Raw genomic sequence first — 18,525 nt, 5'->3', positions numbered from 1 at the left:
GGAAAAAGGAAATGATTTCAAAGACTTTTTGAAAACCCTGTCATGTCCCACTAATGCCCGAGGGAAATGTGTTGATCTAGGTAACCACAAGAGAAAGAAGTGGTGTACCGAGGCAAGTGAGTGTGTTGATCTCAAAAACAAATCGGTTTAAGTTGCGACTATTACATGTGCGACCACGATACCCTATATGGGATGGGGCTTTGTTGATTACCTTGGTCGATGCAGAGAGCCCACATTACTAGTGGCGGGTGTGGCGTGGTCACTCTCAGTATTGGGTCTTGCCAAGAAGGGCGATCATGGGTTGTTTCTACAGACACCAGGCACATCGTTCTGTCCCCTCTTGGATGGTACGATCTGGAGCGAGTATCATATGGTGTACATCATGAGGGCCATGTACCAGTGAGTGAACTCTTTGTTTGGTGTTTCCAGGGGAAAGGCATTGTTCAGGTGCTTACCCCGGGTATGTAATAAACCACGAGTCGTGGACGAGACGGAAGTTCCCCGAGTCTTGTAGGTACAATGTGCAAAGCTCCAGAGAGTGTAAAACTACTTGAATAGTCGTGTCCACGGTCAAGGACAGTTGGATTACCGCTCTTGGGCTACGTCCGTTGTTGCAAAAATGTGTGTGTGCATGTGTGGGAAAGGTGATACTTGAGGTAAGTGGGATAACTTGACATGATGAAAGAACATGAGATGTTCAACCCCTACTTAATATGATATCTATAACTTGTTCGTATGGATATCAACAACTTGTTGATGAATGCTTTTAGAAGTTGATTGATCATGTCATTGCACTAGAAAAACTAGCTTTCTGCAACTTACCTACTTATTTCTATATCATGCATTGTTGTTGCCTCGTTCCAAACATGGGTTGATTGCGAGTACATTGAAAGTACTCATTGGCTTGCCACTTGTTATTATATTGGCCAGGTATGAGAGAATAGAAAATGATGGATATTACCTTGGTGACGTACATGAGAGCTAGGATGATTCCCAGTCAGAATGCATGTAGGGTTAAGGCAGATGGCATGGGTCCATGCCGTCGAGGAAGATTTTCCGCTGCAACCATATCAAGACTTGGCCATGAAGCCATATTCTAGTAAAACGGTACGTAATGAATGTAATACTCTTGTTGTTCAGTTTTTGTGTGTTTAGTGAGCATTGATCTCTAGGATCACTGTGCACGTACATTCGGTGATCACAACTGTGGGGACCCCCACTTATAAGTCGTGGTCACCGAATGCGCGTGTATAGTGATCCCAGAGATCGATGCTCACTGAGCACACAGAAGATGGATAACAAGAGTATTACATCCATACATATTGTCTAATAGAAATGGAGACCATTAAGGTCAAGTCTTACATAGATAGGGCCTCGAGGGCCGACACACCAAACATAACTATCAATGAAATTCTTAACGAAAGCGTGAACCCATGCCATCTACCTTAACCTACATGCATAGTGATATGAAAGCGTCCTAGTTCGCGTGTTTGTCACCCACGAACTCTTCTACATATTAATGCTCTTCCATGCCTGGCCAATTAAATAACCAGTGGCAAGCCAATGAGTACTTTGAATGTACTCGCAAGCAACCCATGTCGTAGAACAAGGTAATGACAAAGCATGAAATAGCACTAAATATGTAATCTGCACAATGCTAATTTATAGTGAAATGACATGATCAATATCTTGGCGGTATGCATCATAGGGTAACCAGTATCCATACGAACATGTTACAAATATCAATATCAACTCAGCGGTGAACATCCATGTCCAACCTTCATGCCAAGTCGCCGGTCTTAGCTCATGCATCACACTGCCATCTTGCTCACACAATCACCTTTATCACACACATGAACACTTGGTTTATTTGAAAACTTCTGGATGTATACTAAGAACCACCACCCAACTGTCCTTGACCATGGACACGACTATTTGAATAGTTTTATAATCTACATTGGTTGTGCGTTGTACCAACAAGTCTCGGGGAACTTACGTGTCATCGAAAACTCTTGGGTATGTAACATACTTGAGGTAAGCACACGAACAATGCCTTTACCCTGGTGACACTAAACAAAGAGTCCACTTATTGGCCCACGTCCTCATGATGTACATCATACGAGCCTCGCTCAAGATCGTAACATCTATGAGGGGACACGACGGTGTGTCATCTGTGTCGTGGGAATGAACCTGACAGTAGAGGTGAGGGGTACAAAAGGAGAGGGCAAAGTCCTAGCCACGACAAACTTGTACACACAATGTATGAGTTCAGGCCCCTCTCGTGGAGGTAACGACCCTACACCTTAGTGCCTAGGAGCTCTTGCAGTGTGGAATGTGCGTTACAGGGGGTGCGAACCCTTGTACAGAGGGAAGGGCTGGCTTATACAGAGTGCGCTACCCCTCATCAATGCCCAGGCAACCAAGTGTTCGAGCAATGAAGACAAAGGTGTGCATTAGTGATAACGTACGTAATAAATGTTGTCGGCATTCTGGGAACGGGGGCACCCAGACCTACCTACCTGCGGCCCAGAGCGAGCCCACTTCATCAACATAGGGAGGACGGGAATGACACCTCCCGGGACAAGGCCCTCGCAAGGGGCCAAGCCTCGCGAGGAAGAGCGACATCAAGACCCGCAAGGGAGCCTCCTCAGGAACCCTCCGGAGCGGCGGATATTTCGAGGCGAGGCCGGGCCTCGGGAGTCAAGGGTGACGCGAGGGAAGGACAGGCGAGCAGAAGATGGCTGGATGGCATAGTTTCCCCTTTAGTGCAAAGGAGGTGGGAGCGTACTAGGGCTCCAAAGGCATCTTCTAGAGGTTTCCCTTCTAGTGAAACAAGACCACGGCTGCTCGCCGGCAGGACGAGCATCATCCCTGCGCCCACCTCTGCGGCGCTGGCAACTACTTTGCACGCAAATACCACTTTTGACGGGGGAAGCATGTTCCCTTGTCCCCCACCAAAGCTGGCCATTGTGGGATCCCTTCCCGCCGAAGCTATGAGGGAAGAGGACTCGGGCCTCCGCTATAAATAGAGACAGTAGGATATTTGAGAGGGGAGGTTCATCAGACCAGGTTGAGACCAAGGAGAGTCCATTCCAACCGTAGGGCAAGACACCTAGCCACTTGGCCTCCGGAGGCTCGAGAGCATTGTACTAGTTCTTCCACCACCTCCATGAGAGGCAATCCACCAAAAGCAGGAGTATGGTTTTATGCTTCCCAGCGGCCCGAACCTGGGTAAACTATTGTGATCTGTGTTACCCTCACCATCGAGTGAGTTCTTCGCCGTTTCCATCGAGTAGCAGGCTAGGTAATGTCGAGCAGGGAGAGATCTTCGTACACACCCCTGTTTTCGAATCCTTTGGGTTTTGCGGAGCCCGAAATCCGACATTTGGTGTGCAAGGTAGGGTGCATGTGAAGGTCTTTTCCTAGATTCCTCCTTCTGAGGCCACTGCGCTGATGGCTAACGACCAACTAGCTTCTTCGAGCCTCGTCGAGATGGTCTCCGACCACCAAGTCACATCGGCTGGAAGCTCGCATGCGGACATCGCGAGACCAGGCAGCTCATACCAGGTCGTCAACATCGTCTCCACCGTGGCGGCCACCCGTGCCACCCAGGTGCCTGGTGGGTGGACGGGGCCCAAGGAAACCGCAGTGCATCGTATCAACTTGGGAGACCTCGGCACACACGACACGTTGTGAATGGCAAGAGAGATGCTTCGTGAACGACCGACACCAGGGGGCTTCGACGCCTGGGCGTACCACATCATGGAGCTGATCTCCATCGCCCAGAAGACGATCCAACCCAGTGCATCCACAAGACCACAGGCATCGGGTGTAGGGGGCTCGCACCGTGTGCCGGTACCCAAGCATGCAAGCTTTGGGGCCGTGCCCGCTCTGGGCGGGGCCGAGAGAGACGGGATTCGCGCTGCCCTCCACTTTCTCCAGACCCCAGCGACCGGCCCCGAGAGGCACACCACACCGACAACCACAAAGGACGCGAGGAGAACGGGGGGACGACCGACGCACATGCTGGTGCGCATCACGGAGACCACGTCGGCCATCGACAGCCCGGGGCGGCTAGACAGGAGCGTTCCCTCCGACGCAACCATCAGAGGGTGGAGGCGATGGCGCGGATGAACTACGATAGCGGAGACACGATAGGACATCAAGGCGGGAGTCAGCACCGGGCGGTGCTGGGACTAGCCGAAGTCAGCAACAGGAGCAAGCAACTTCGCACGGAGGCCTTTTGCAGGAAGAATTTCGAGCAATACGACTGGGGAGACCCCCCTCCACACCAAGGGGAACCGCCACTGTTGCACTGAGGACCGGTCGCGGGGGACGGGCAAGTGCCTACATGGAGACATACGTGCCAGAGTATGCGGCACTACTTGACCCTCCCGACGAGGAAGAGATTCAGGCATCCCCCTGGGGCGCTTATCCTCCTCAGGAGTGACGAACATTTGGGGGCTCCTCCTTGAGCCGGGCCCAAAAGGCGCGGCCAGGGTGGCACCCTCAAGCTGCGGGGCACGGCACCAGGCGCTCTCCCTATGGAAGGACTACGTAAGGCCAAACCCACGGGCCTCAAGAGGATGAGTCGAATGCCGCGACGAGACGCAAGCGGCATGGATCACCCGCGACGACCACGATGCAGGAGTGGGTGTCGGGGGCCACGCGTCATGAGGTGCTCCTCAAGCGCAAGGGTCTATTCGAGGTAATTTTTTGGATTTACTGCCTTAAGAAGTGCCTGCTGACCGTAGGGACTTCAACTGCTCGGGCCATACTTATGCAAGTCGTATGTTTTACAATTTACATTGCATCCACCTGGGGACCTGACACGCTGCCTTGCTTGCATCCTTCGGCGATCCACCTTCCTTGCTCGGGGGCACCGGCCGCTACGCATCGCCCCTAGGCGGGAGTTGAGGAGCCCCACGGCTCCTCAGGACCACAATCGATATGATAAAGTCAGAGTCGCTTGAGCATCCAAGGGGGCTCCAGAGCATGCCGCTCCAGGGGTCTTACGGGTCATAAGACCACCTGCCGCCCTTGATATCGTCCTTGGTGATCCGGTCGTTATCAGGGGTGGCAGGGCCTGACCCCGTGGCTAAGATCGTTCATTTGATCACAAGCAGTGGTGGTCGGGAAATGTGTGGGACCGGGTCGTGGCAACACAGAGCCGCTTGAACATCAAAAGGGGGCTCCGGAGCATGGCGCTTCAAGAGCCTTACCGGTCGCAAGGATACCACCGCCCTTGACAGCGTCCTTGATCAGGCCGTTGTCGGGGGAGGCACGGCCTGACCCCGTGGCTACATATGTTCAACCGGTCACATGCAACGGTGGTCGGGAAATGTGCGGGATTGGATCCTAGAGACGTAGAGCCGCTCGAACGTTAGAAGGGGGCTCCTGAGCATCGCGCCTTAGGAGCCTTACCGGTCACAAGGCCACCTGCCGCCCTTGACAGCGTCCTTAGTGATCCGGTCTGTGTCAGGGGAGGCAGGGCCCGACCCCATAGCTACATCCATTCACTCGGTGCCATGCAAGGGCGGTCGGAAATGTGTGGGATCGGGACCTGTCAACATAGAGTCATAAAAAGCCCTTAATTGGCCTCTCGGAAGGAGCACGCAATAGCTACATCAACCCATCGCACCTCAGCATCGTCCTTCAATCCGTCCGAAACCTACTTCATCCTGTGACACTCTCACGTAATAATGAGTTGAGGCTGTATATGACAAGGGCCTCCCGAGGAAGCGGAAGGGGTCCACCCCACGCCTAGTGGAAGACCTATGCTCTGCGTTGGGTACAACACAGTCCACCAATGACTCCAGAAGCTCAGGCCCCAATGCCTCGGGGCTAGGGACACTCGCGAGGCCAAAGCATCATCGCGACCTCCCATATACAGCCCCAATGTGACACTCTCACGTAATAACGAGCCGAGGTTGTATACGCCGAGGGCCCCCAAGGATGCGAAAGGGGTCGACCTCACGCCTAGTGGAAGACCTATGCTTCGCGTTGGGTATAAGAGACGAAGGCAATCAGCATGGCCTACCAATGAACATGCTCGCAACTGGCAAGGAAACCCATATAGTCCGCCAATGAATATGCCCGCTTTAAATGCCGTACGCGACACTTTCTTGCTTTTTCTTGGATTCGAACTATCTTCCGCTGAGTTTGAACTGGCTGATTTCTTAAGTTGGTTTTTACCGATCTTAACGCCCGACGTTTGAAAAATAAAAAGGGGGAAAAACTTTCTCTGACATTTTTTTATTTCACTGGCTTTTAAACCTCCTGTATGGAGGACGTGTTTGGAGACAACCGCTCCGCGCCACCCCAAGGAGTCATGGAGAATGAATGCAAGGACTTGCCACCTCAGGGGCAACATTTTTCAGTGGCCAACCCCCGCTCAGGGGTCCGGACCAAAACTTGATACCACCACAAAGAATCTTGGGAGACCTCAGGGCCCCGTGGGGTGATGACCAAAGGAACGAGGTGCGGAATCGCTCGGGCGCCAGAAAGGGGGTCCCTGGGCGTGCCTGAGGAGCCTTACCGGCCGTTGGAGCCGGGGCCTGATGATGCAGAGGGGCTTGAGTGTCAAAGGGGGCCCTTGAGCAGTATGCCTCAAAAGCCTTGCCAGCGGTTTGGGCCGGGACCTGCAGACATAGAGTACCAAAAGGGTCTTCATCTCGTCCCACTTACCAAGCAGGAACTGCAGAGGAGGAACTACACAGGGGACTGACACAAACCCACAAGCTAAGTGCCTCACATGCCCTGACCTGGACCCTCTCGCTTTACGATAAACTAACGGTGTATTAAAAACATGCGCACTAACGAAGAATGCAAGGCCTAAGGATTCGACGATATCAAGGAGCGAGTCCAACGCCCAAGTGCGCGGCGACACGAGAGGTGCCTTGGGAGGGCAGGATATCCAGAAGGTCGCACTTCCCCCGTCGCCACGAGCCACGACAGGCACAACGACGGACCATAAGATCTGCAGCTCGGCCGCAACAACCACCAACATGCAAGCCATCAGCTGAGGAGCAAAAAGGAAAAAATGAGAACATCAAAGGTAATAACGGCAAAAGCTTAACGCCCGGAAGGGCAGAGTTCTTGATTCAACATTACAAGAGCAGGCAAACGGGAACTTAGGGCACTAACGGGAGGGGTTGCTGACATCACCCATGGCGTAGGATGTCCCAGCGTCGGGACCACCCTCCTCGCTTGAGGCGGGCACTTGGACGTACCTCTCGACCAAGGCGTCCACATGCGGGCGGACCTCGTCTAGAAAAAGATGGCGGGACTCAACAGGCGCCGGTTCGACGACGCCCTAGAGGTCGAGCTCCTGAGAAAGGCGGCGCAAGTTGGAGAAGCCGAGCTTCAGGGCAAGGCCTCCTCCTGGACGGTTTTCACGATGTTTGCCACCTCCCGGACCTGCTGCAACAGCGATGCCAGCTCCTCCTTGGCCTCCACCTCGCCTTGGCGGGTGGCAAGAAGGGCGGCCTGGGCGCTCTCAAGCTGTGCCCGAAGCCCCTCCACCTCCTCTTGGAGTTCGTCGAGATTTGGCTTCTTGGAGGAGGGCGCGCTGAAGAAAAGGAAGTTCAACCCAAGGACAACAGATGGAGCAACAAGCAAAGGAGATTTAGTGAAGGACTTACTCGTCAGCCATTACCGAGCGGTGGTGGACACACGCAGGCCCTAAAGGCCCTCCGCCACTGGCTACGGGGGCGGACGAAGGCGCAGGAGGCGCCACACGCTTTCCCCGGCCAGAGCCCTCTCCGGGAAGAGAAGAAGTTTTCTCACGGCAGATGGATGAAGCAGAGAAGGAGCTCGAGGTTGCGGTGCCCACCCGAAGGGGGATGGGAAAAATTATAGTTGAGCCCTAGCCACCAACCTTCGTGGGAGCGAGGGTGTCGCACACCCCCACGAGGGCCGAAAGGTGGGCAGAAGGAAGCGCTGCCGCACGCGTCACCTCACCTATCCATCGATCGGTCACATCCGCGAGGGCCATTGGGTGTGGTCAGGCCACACCCATGCCATTCAAATGAGCAACATGATGGCCTATACAACTCTTGGGGATCGCACCGTCGTGTCTGGATCCACCCAAGAGCCTCGAGGAGCGAGAGCGTCACCGCGCAACTACGGGACATGTGGGTCGCCTGACTCGCAGGCAAATGGGCCCGCGACGCTTCGGGCCGCCTTCAAGGCTTCGCCAAGAAGCCAACCCACGCACGCCTTGGGCCCGGGGACTACTGTCGGTGTTCCGGGACGGGGGGTACCCAAACCAGCCTGCTTGCGGCCTAGGGCGGTCCCACTTCAACAACATAAGAACGACTGGAACGACATCTCCCAGGACAAGGCCCTCGCGAGGGGCCAAGCCTCATGAGGAAGAGCGACATCAAGACCCGCAGGGGGCCTCCTCAGGACCCCTCCGGAGCGGCGAATATTTCAAGGCGAGGCCGGGCCTCAGGAGTCAAGGGTGACGTCAGGGAAGGACAGGCGAGCAGAAGATGGCACGACCGGAGAGTTTCCCCTTTAGTGCAAAGGAGGTGGGAGCGTACGAGGGCTACAAAGGCATCTTCTAAAGGTTTCCCTTCTGGTGCAACAAGACCATGGCCGCCAACCGGCAGGACGAGCGTCATTCATGCGCCCACCTCTGCCGCACTAGCAACTACTTTGCAGGCGAAGACCACTTTTCACAGGGGAAGCATGTTCCCTTGTCCCCCACCGAAGTTGGCCATTGTGGGATCCCTTCCCACCGAAGCTATGAGGGAAGAGGACCCGGGCCTCCGCTTTAAATAGAGAGAGTAGGATATTTGAGCGGGGAGGTTCATTCGGACCGTATAGAGACCAAGGAGAGTTTATTCTAACCGTAGGGCAAGACACCTAGGCGCTTGGCCTCCGAAGGCTCGATAGCACTATACTAGTTCTTCCACCACCTCCACAAAAGCAATCCACCAAAAGCAAAAGTAGGGTTTTACGCTTCACAGCGGCCTGAACCTATGTAAACTGTTGTGTTCTATGTTCTCCTAACCATTGAGTGAGTTCTTTGCCGTTTCCATCGAGTAGCGGGCTAGGTAAGGTCGAGCAGGGAGAGATCTTCATACACGCCCCTGTGTTCGAATCCTTAGGGTTTTGCGGAGCCCAAAATCCGACAAATGTTACTTATGGTGACGAGCCAAATGCCCGCCCTTTAGTCTCCCTGGAGTGACTTCTGAACATATACGGCTGACTCGCTTCATGTTGTTCCGAGTGGAAGTTTGCTGTCGAGTTGATCGAGCAAATCTCAGAGTGGATGCTCTACCGAGTGACTCATGGCGAATCAGTCGAAATCTTCTTTGAAATATTGAAGTCCTTAATGTTGTGCCCTTGGGTAGGACATGTAGGTCAGGCCTATGACCTTAACCTAGCTACATATCCCCATCATTCGCCCCTGAATGGATTTGGGTTCGAGTGGAAAGGGGTCGATGCAGATTGTGTTGAACATGCCAAACTCCGAACGCAAATGAAGGATTCGAAAAAACGGGCGTCGATTGAAATATTTTCCATTCTCCCCGATCGATTCTGTCTTAAAATACATCTGAGTGAATTGTAAAGTGAACACTATTCCAAGTGATCAACAATATCTTTCGTTGTGACAGATCGCTTCGTCAGGCCCGGATTTTACGGGATTCGACAATTTGGTAAGCGCATGCTAAATGGTGATGACGTAACAACCGGGGTAAATGAGAGCCCGACTCCTCGTTTATCGTGCCGCCTTATCGCCGGGTAACGTGCTTCCTATGATATCGGGATATACAGGGATCTGCCTGTCCATAGGTCAATGACTCACTCGGGTGGCTATAAAATGAACCGGTGCTAGGGCTCGAACAGTGCCCTTTCTCAATCTCCCTCTTTCTTCCATATCCTCTGCCTATTGAGCTCCGCTTAGATCTTTCTCTGCTGCCACCTTTTGATGACGAAATCGAAGACGAGCAAACTCGAGCGGGCGAAGAAGGGAATCAGTGCTAATAAGCCGTTGGTAGCTCGGGCTGCGTTGCCACCGGGCTGGATCTAGGGAATTTTCTCCCGTGATCTAACAATGACATCTATGTCTTGAGCCTTGTCCACGACTGATTCATAGTCGCCGATTCCTGGAGGTTACCAGCGGGGTAGGTTGAGCCAGAGCCGCCCGAAGGTGAGAGAGTTCTTCTCACCACCCGTGTAGAGCGAGGTTTTCCTTTGCCTCCCCACCCATTAATCCATGGGTCCTTGAAATTTTTTGGTGCCCAACTTCATCACCTTCCTCCGAACACTATCGCGCACCTTGCTGCATTCATCACATTGTGCTGTGTTTCTTGGGTTCTCCTCCTCACTGGGGACTGTTCAAGCACATCTTCAATGTTCGTTCCTAGTCGGTTAAGAAAGCCAAAACCAAGGATAGTAGAACATACGTCATCCAAATGTGTGGCGGTTTGGGCATCCAAAAAAAGGAGTAAGAGTGCATATCCACAAATGACTCTCCCTGAATCTATCCGAGGCTGGCAATCGACCCGGTTTTATTGCAAAGATATCGCAACTCCAAACATGTCGACTGGTTTTCCCCTTCACTCTGGAGCGACCTGTTGCTCCCATAACGCTGACTGTGTTAGAAGAGGAGAGGACCCAAGTAGGAATCATGGTGAATCGCTAGTAGATCTGATCCGTGGTGGGGTGACCGGAATGGACCTGCTTGAGACATTTCGCAGTCGGCACATCCAACCTCTCCAAGCGAGAGATCACGCCATGTGGCATTATTCAGGCCCTCAAGATTCCACTTGGTCTCACCCAGAGGAGGTTTCTGAAGAAACCGTGGCTCAGTGGCTCAGAGGCAACACTGGAGCCTGCGACAATCCATTAGGAGCCAAGTGGGTCTTGCCCTTCTCCGCTGAGAACAGGCCATAGAACATGGTGAGCTATTTCCTTGCTAATTACTTTCATATCATTGTTGAGTGATTGAATCTTCAGCCGACTGACTTTGCTACTTGTACAAGTTGTAGGAGTGGACGAACATGCGTTCACCCGTGCCGAACGGGGATCATCTCGACGTCGGTGGGGAAAGCGAAGGTGACAACACCGATAGTGACTATGCCGAGGACAACAAGGGGAGCCAAGATGACTTGGAGGAGAGTGAGGAAGAGATCCTGTCTCCAACACGCACCGAGTCCTGATCCAAACATCGCCATGATCTGGTGCCTACCCCAAAATATACCTTGGTGTCAAGTACTAGGAATGTGAAGCGTGACCGAGCCGTCACAACTGAGTCGGCGGAGAAGGCTGCCAAACAACCGAAACCTGACGCTCCCAAGCCTCGGAAGGCTCTGCCCCGAATGAGGATTGATGTGCCAGCCGCTTCAGCGTGAGTGTTTACCTCTTTATTTCTTTCGTCGTTGTGAAATTTCATGCCTTTGATGTGCGAGTGGAATTTGCTTGCCAGAGCTTCTACCTCGGTGACGTCGCCTCCTGGAGATTACGATCCCATGGACTTGGATGCTGTAGACGTCGTCACCTCCCAATGAGGTATAATAAATCTTCATTCTATTATGCTATCTGGATAAAAAATTTCGGTTGGACTGACTCATGTTACTGACTGAGAGCTACCAATCTCATCTATCTGGAAGATGATGAAGAACTATGCCGTTCGACTACTGAATTGCCTCTCGAACTTGGAGACCCGCCCCGAGTGATCACCGTGCCTCAGATCCCGCCGTCGAGTGCTCCTCCATCGACTTTGACTATTGTGACTCTTGTGTCTATTGAACAACCTCCAACAACTCTTGGGACCTCAGCCATTGTGCCGACTCCTTCAATGTGTGTGTTCACTCTGCAACACATTCCGAAAGACCAAACTAGAGCAGGGAAGGAGGCCATGATCCAGGCAGAGCAGATGATGATGTGCATCAGGAGGCATATGAAGCCAATAGGTTGGCGTACGACGCCAGCTCGGCACTTCATGCTAATGTCCGAGTAAGTGGGATTGTAATTTCATTTCCGACTGTATTTCGTCCATCTTGAATTTACACCCACTTGGTGTTTTCTTTATGCCTGTTTTTGATCTAGTGGGGGCATGCTGAGTGCATCCACTGGGTGTAGTCCCCGAGGCCACTGTCGGATGATTAAGACATCAGAAGTGGTCATTGATTGGTTTGCGATAATAATAACACTCGACAGGTAGACATGCACGAGTGAAGATAAGTCTAGTGGGAGCACTTTGAGTGAATCCACTGGGTGTAGTCCCCGAGACTGCCGTCGACTGCTTGCATCGACAGGGGTCTGATTGAAACTGTTCCACATATCTGTGTTATCTTTTTTTTGACCCGGACAGTCCAGACTTGGTCGAGTGGTGTCGTATCCAGTGGGGGCATGCTAAGTGCACCCACTAGGTGTAGTCCTCAAGACTATTGTCAATAGTTTACGATGCGCAGTGGTCTTAAGAACTTGGACTGTGGTCCCTTTTTGTACTTGAGTACTTTTATCACTCGGTCTGTCGAGTGGATGGAAATATCCGAACCAGTGAGATTCATCTTGCTGGTTTCATGGACATAATTTCCATCAACCATGATATGGCGTTTGGAAGGGTGTGAGGTGGGGCAGCGGGCCGCTATCGAGTCGACTAAACTGTTATTCTTCACCCAAGAGTGGTGAAATACTAGTGTCATCTGAATTACTTGTTTGATGTTTTCAGAAATCTTGTGAGCCTGGAACCCAGTACATATACTTGGAAAAGGAGAAGAACCAACTCTAGCTGGACTTGGAGGTGACCGCGAACGATCTGAATCACTTGAAGAAGGCTCTTGAAGGCAAGGACAAAGCTCTCGCTGAAGCTAAGGAGAAAACTGAGGCCGCAGAAAAGAAACTCGCAGGGGTTGGAAAATTGGAGGAGGAGAATACCAAGCTGATGCAAGAACGGGCCGGCTGGAACAAGAAGCTGGAATAGATGAACCGAAGAAGGAACGGATTGGAGAGCTACTTGGGCAACTTCGCAAAGAAGATGTTCGGCATGCTCACAGGTAATTTCCTTCCACCGAGTGGATTTCCTCGAATTTTGCTGAATGAAAATGTCACCCACTCTTTGTTTTGCCTTTGTTCAGACTTCTCCTAGGACTTCAACAAGGAGACCGAAGATCTCGAGCTGAATCTGGACCCTCTCAAGTCACCTGTTGGAGATGTGGTGTCCATGAACATGTTCTGCATCGACTCTTGCCTAAGGAAAGTTCAGGAGTATGTTGCTGGACAGAAAACTGCCCTGGAGAGGATTGACAAGGAGCTGTGGCCAGAAGACACTCTCCAAACTGATCTTGAATCAATGATGAGTCATGTTAACCAGATCTCGGATCAAGTGCAGGCTTGGAAGAAATCTGATGCGCGTTGTGGAGCCGATGTGTCTCTTTCACTCACCCGGGTTCATGTCAAGGAACCTAAAGAAGAAAAGCTGAAGGTGCTCCAGGTGGATAACACGAAGAAGCTTCAGTTTGAGAACTTCATGGAGACCTTCATCGATGCGGCTACCCATATTGCCAATGGGATTGACTTGGACACGTTTGTTGAGCCTGTTGAGAGATGGTGTAACTGATTAAAACTTCGTTCATGCCTTAAGTGCGAGTACTTTCGTTCGTGAAGACAACTTTAATCCGAGCTGAAGATTTGGAGTTTTATATGCTTTTGGATTTCCAATCTGTTTCTTGATTGAATTTATTTGGTTTCTAAATGAACCTGATGTTCATTGCTCGGGGGAAATACACTTAGGCGAAGACAAGTTCATGACTAAGTCTCCAAGTTGAAGGATTGTCCTGCACTCGGAGTGTTTTTTGAAACTTAGGCGAAATCTTGTTCGCAGCTAAGCCCCTGAGTGAGTGGAATGCTCTTCACTCGAGAGAATTTTTAACTTACACGAAGACTGGTTCACAGCTAACTTTTGGAGTGAATAGGATGCTATTCAATCGGCCAGATTTTTAACTTAGACGAAGAATGGTACGCAGCTAAGTTTCCGGGTGAATAAGATGCTACTCACTCGGAAGGATCTTTAACTTAGGCGAAAACTTGTTCGCGGCTAAGCCCCCAAGTGAGAGGAATGCTCGTCACTCGGGAGAATTTTTAACTTAGACGAAGACTGGTTCGCAACTATGTTCCCGAGTGAATAGGATGCTATTCACTCATGAGGTTTTTTTAACTTAGGACAAAACTTGTTCGCGGCTAAGCTGTGGGGACCCCGATATACGAGTCGAGATCGCCGTGCTCAGTGATCCCAGAGATCAGTGCTCATGGAACATAGATACCAAATAAAAGAGTCTTAGATCCAAGTACCGCTTATTACAACACAAGACCGAACGGTCAAGTTCACAAGGCAGGGCCTACTGCCAAATCACTCAAGTACAACTAGTAGCGAAAATCATTGGGGCTAAGCGGTTGCCCATGCCATCAAGCCTACACCGACACGCATTCTGACTTGGAAGCGTCCTAGTTCGCAGGGGCGTATCCGAACACATACTCATCTCCAAACTCTGGTCCTTCCATGTCTAGTCAATAACATAATCAGTGGCAAGCCAATGAGTACTGTGAATGTAATCGCAGCCCATGCTATGAACATTGAAAGTGAAGGATAACAATAACATCCATCATTGGTGGAATTTCTCTTGGTGGAATGATCATGAATATGCATCAAATTAAAGAATTGCTTTTGAAGAACAGGTTACAGATATCAATATATCTGTCGAGGGCTGAACCATCCGGGTTCGCCCAATATGCCAAGTCACCGAACTTGGTCATATCATTACTTTCATAACAACACCTTTTCTCACCACCCACACACACTAGGTTTATGCAGAAACAACTGGACGTAGTTTAAGCAGGATTACCCAACTGTCCTTGACCGTGGACATGGCTATTCGAATAGTTTTACACTCTGTAGAGGTAGTACGCTGGACCCACGGGATCGGGGAAACTTTCGTGTCATCCACGACTCATGGTACACAACATACCCGAGGTAAGTACCCGATCAATGCATTTCCCCTGACGATACTAGACAAAGAGGTCCACTCGATTGGTACCCAGCCCACATGTGATACGTCTTACGAGCACCAACTCTGGACAGCATCAACCATGCGGGGACCAACGGTGTGCCTGGAACTCATAAAAATGGCATAGTTGTCCTACCTGGCACGACCCCATCACGAGAGTGACCACACATCACTCCCATCACTAGTAATGTGGCTCTTTGCTAGCACCGATGAGAGTAATCTACGTAGTCGTGTCCCATAAGGGGTAACGTGATCGTACTGGTAAGGTTGGGACGGTCGACACATCATAAATCTAATCCCATTTCCGAAACCATACTCACTCAAAATAACCGGTGCACCACTTCACCAAAAGTAGCCACCTAACTCATCATCACCCTCGGGCATTAGTGGCACCCGACGGGGTTTTCATAAACCTTTAATTTATACCAACATCATGCTCATTCTACTATGCTTAGCTCTACTTGTCAACAAGATATTAGCGTGATCCTCAAAAGGGGTAGGGTCAAGCTCAATGCATGTGCTCTGGTTGAGCCATCGGTAACATCATATCAAATGATTTACTGACGCTTATGATCATATAAAATGGAAATACTTGCTATCTTAACATGCAATATAACATATGCTAGGTCATGGTCAAAGTGTTGCTTGCCTTGGTCAGCTAGGTATCCGAGGTCTTCGAGGTCTTCCGCTCCGATTCCCTCGTCACACGGATTTTCTGTCGATAAAAGAATAAATAAGAAATAGCTCAGTCAGAAACAGATCACAAGGTTGTTTTAAAAATGTTCTTTATTACTGATAAATCTAAGTTTTCATCTTGAAAAATATTTGCCTGAAATTCTCATGTAGAAACATTTTTAAAATTAACCAAACAGAAGCAAAACTATTCCAATTTAGTCCTTTTTATTATTGTAAAACAGAATAGTTGTTGAAAAATTCATCCAATCATCTCATCAAATAGTACATATTTTTAGAAGAATAACAGTGGAAAAATTATATTTTTACACTGGTTAAATGTTTTTATAAAAATCTTAGAGGTCAGGTTTTAAAAATAAAGAAAAATGGGCTAAGTCCATGGCCTGGCTCAGCCTGAAAATGGGCTGGCCCATGGCCAGCCGACAGTCTGCCCAGGCGCGCGCACCGTCAGTTTTGAACCTGATGTGCGGGGCCCTACGGTCAGCGGCTGTGGGCAGTGTGGGGGAGGAGGCTGGGCCACCGACAGGTGGGGCACACCCGTCGGGGTCATCTCCTACCTCTGGCCAGAGAGGAGGAGGAGCACGCCGCCGAGGCTGCCGACGTTCTCAAGCCCCAACAAGGACAGGAATGGGTTTGCCAAGATGTCGCCTACCTGCTGGTGGTCGGAACAACGTCAGAGAGGCAACGGTTCGCCGACGACGAGATGGCCGTGGCGGAGCAGTTTCGGGAGGTGGTCGAGGAGGTAGCTAGGGGCACGGAAATGCTCGGCCGAGTTGGGGGAAAGCTTCCTGGGGTTAAGGGGATCAGTTTGGTGGGTCGAGGGACGCAGGAGCCATCGTGTAGCCGAAGATCGACCAGAGCTCCGAGACAGAGGGGCCTCGGTCGATCTCGAGCACTGGGGCTCTGCTGGTTTTCTGGGGTGGCTAGGGAGGAGCTAGTGGTCGTCGTGAAGCTGTCTGAGGGGTGCTGGAGTGACGGGGATGGCTATAAATAGGCCCATTACGGTGACCCGATTCGGGAGCGCTGGTGACTCACCATGGCGTGCATGGGGGTGCAGGGTGGAGCTTGGGTTGAAACCACGGTCTTAGTACATGGTTTTGGATTGCCAGAACCATCTGCTACAGAGGGAGAGAGCGAGGAGTCGAGCATCCGTGGCCGCGCAACCTTGGCCGATTCTGGTGCGCGCGGACACGCGTCGCACGAGCTCTATCGCGGGAGAGGGGGGGCATGAGGGTCGCTCCATGCAGAGAGGTTGTCGGGGAAGAGGTTGGACACCTCGGGGGAGGCTGGAACTGGCCGAGAGCGTCGCCCCCAATTTGGTGGATTCCTGTAGCGCACCTAGAGCGCAGTTTTGGCATGCCACAGCATGCTGATGCGCGCTGAGGCACTTTGGACGTGTCTAGCATGTCCTGGCACTAGCTAGGAGTGTGGTTAGCCGTTTGGGTCTTGTGGGAGCTTCGGCTGGTGAAGGGAGACAAGAAATACTAGTGTTGTCAGCCTTGAACTGAAGCTTAAACTGGGTTTTTTGGCCTTTCCACTTTGAACCAGTGAGGGGCGAGTTGACTGGGGTTGGGTATGGATACTGGCCACCTAATCTATGAGTTTGGAGCAATGGGGTTGGGTTTAGGTGTGGCTAAGATGGCTTTTTCCCATCTGTCAAAAGGTGCTCGACAGCGTTTGAGGGGGTTGCACCCCACCACTGGTGCTGCAACTTAAGAGATTTTGGTTTGGTGCTAAAACATGGGGTTTCACCAAGTTTGAGCTCCATTGGGCAAGTTTAGCTTTGTAAACCTGAAAACACATCCATATGACAAATCCCATTTTTTGTTTGGAACCCTCATTTGAGATATTAGGCACTCTTGCAAAGTTTTGCATCATGGGACAAACTTTGCTATGTAGAGTTGTTCTAACTTCAATCTGGACATAAGGGTTCTTAGGGTTATTTGGGCTCTTTAATCACCTTGGATCAAGGTGAAACTTTATGTGGACACCAAATATGGCTTAGGGATACCACTAGGATTTTCTAGGATTTTATTGAGAATATTTCCTTTGGAAATATTTCAAATGGTCAAAACAGTCAAAATGGTTTTCGGGGTTTTATTCAATAATTATAATAAAAAATAGTGTTTAAAATCTTATGTATGTGAAATATAGTTCCTTCTGATCATCACTAAATTAAATCAAATTTTTCTAAGGCAGAAAATTATTTTTCCATGTAGGAATACCAATTCTAGCCTCAGAAATGGCCATGCAACTAAATTAATAAAACAATTATAAAAATAATTATTTTTGTGGTTTTGGAATATAAAGGTAAGTAAAATCAGATCACCAACTTTGGGTAGAAACACCTCTTTCCATCAAGGGGATGTAGTGCAACTCAAAGTAGGGTTTTTACCTTGATCAGAAACAAGTAAGGGTTTTTAGAAATAATTCAATATTGTGGGATGGGGTTTTTATCATCACATGATCACAAACACAAGCATACAATGACAATCATGGCACTCACATCATTAGTTTTGAAAAAGTTTTAACAAGCTCAGATTTTTGCATTACAGAGAATGTGGTAGCAAAAACAGGGTGTGACAGACCTATCCCCCTTACAAGAATCTCGTCACCGAGATTCCTAAGCTAGGTGCTAAAAGGTCCGGGAACTCAGATCGAAGATAGTCTTCATGCTCCCATGTTGCTTCTGCTTTGGTGTGGTTGCTCCATTGAACCTTGAAATACTTGATGGTGCGGCTTCTGGTGCAACGCTCTACTTCATCCAGAATGCAGATCGGCTTCTCGCGATGGGTGAGACCAAGCTGAAGGT

Source organism: Hordeum vulgare, chromosome 5H (genome assembly GCF_904849725.1).
Source record: "Hordeum vulgare subsp. vulgare chromosome 5H, MorexV3_pseudomolecules_assembly, whole genome shotgun sequence".
NCBI lineage: Eukaryota > Viridiplantae > Streptophyta > Magnoliopsida > Poales > Poaceae > Hordeum > Hordeum vulgare.
The sequence above is the reverse complement of the archived record's forward strand: the minus strand, read 5'-3'. Positions refer to the sequence as shown.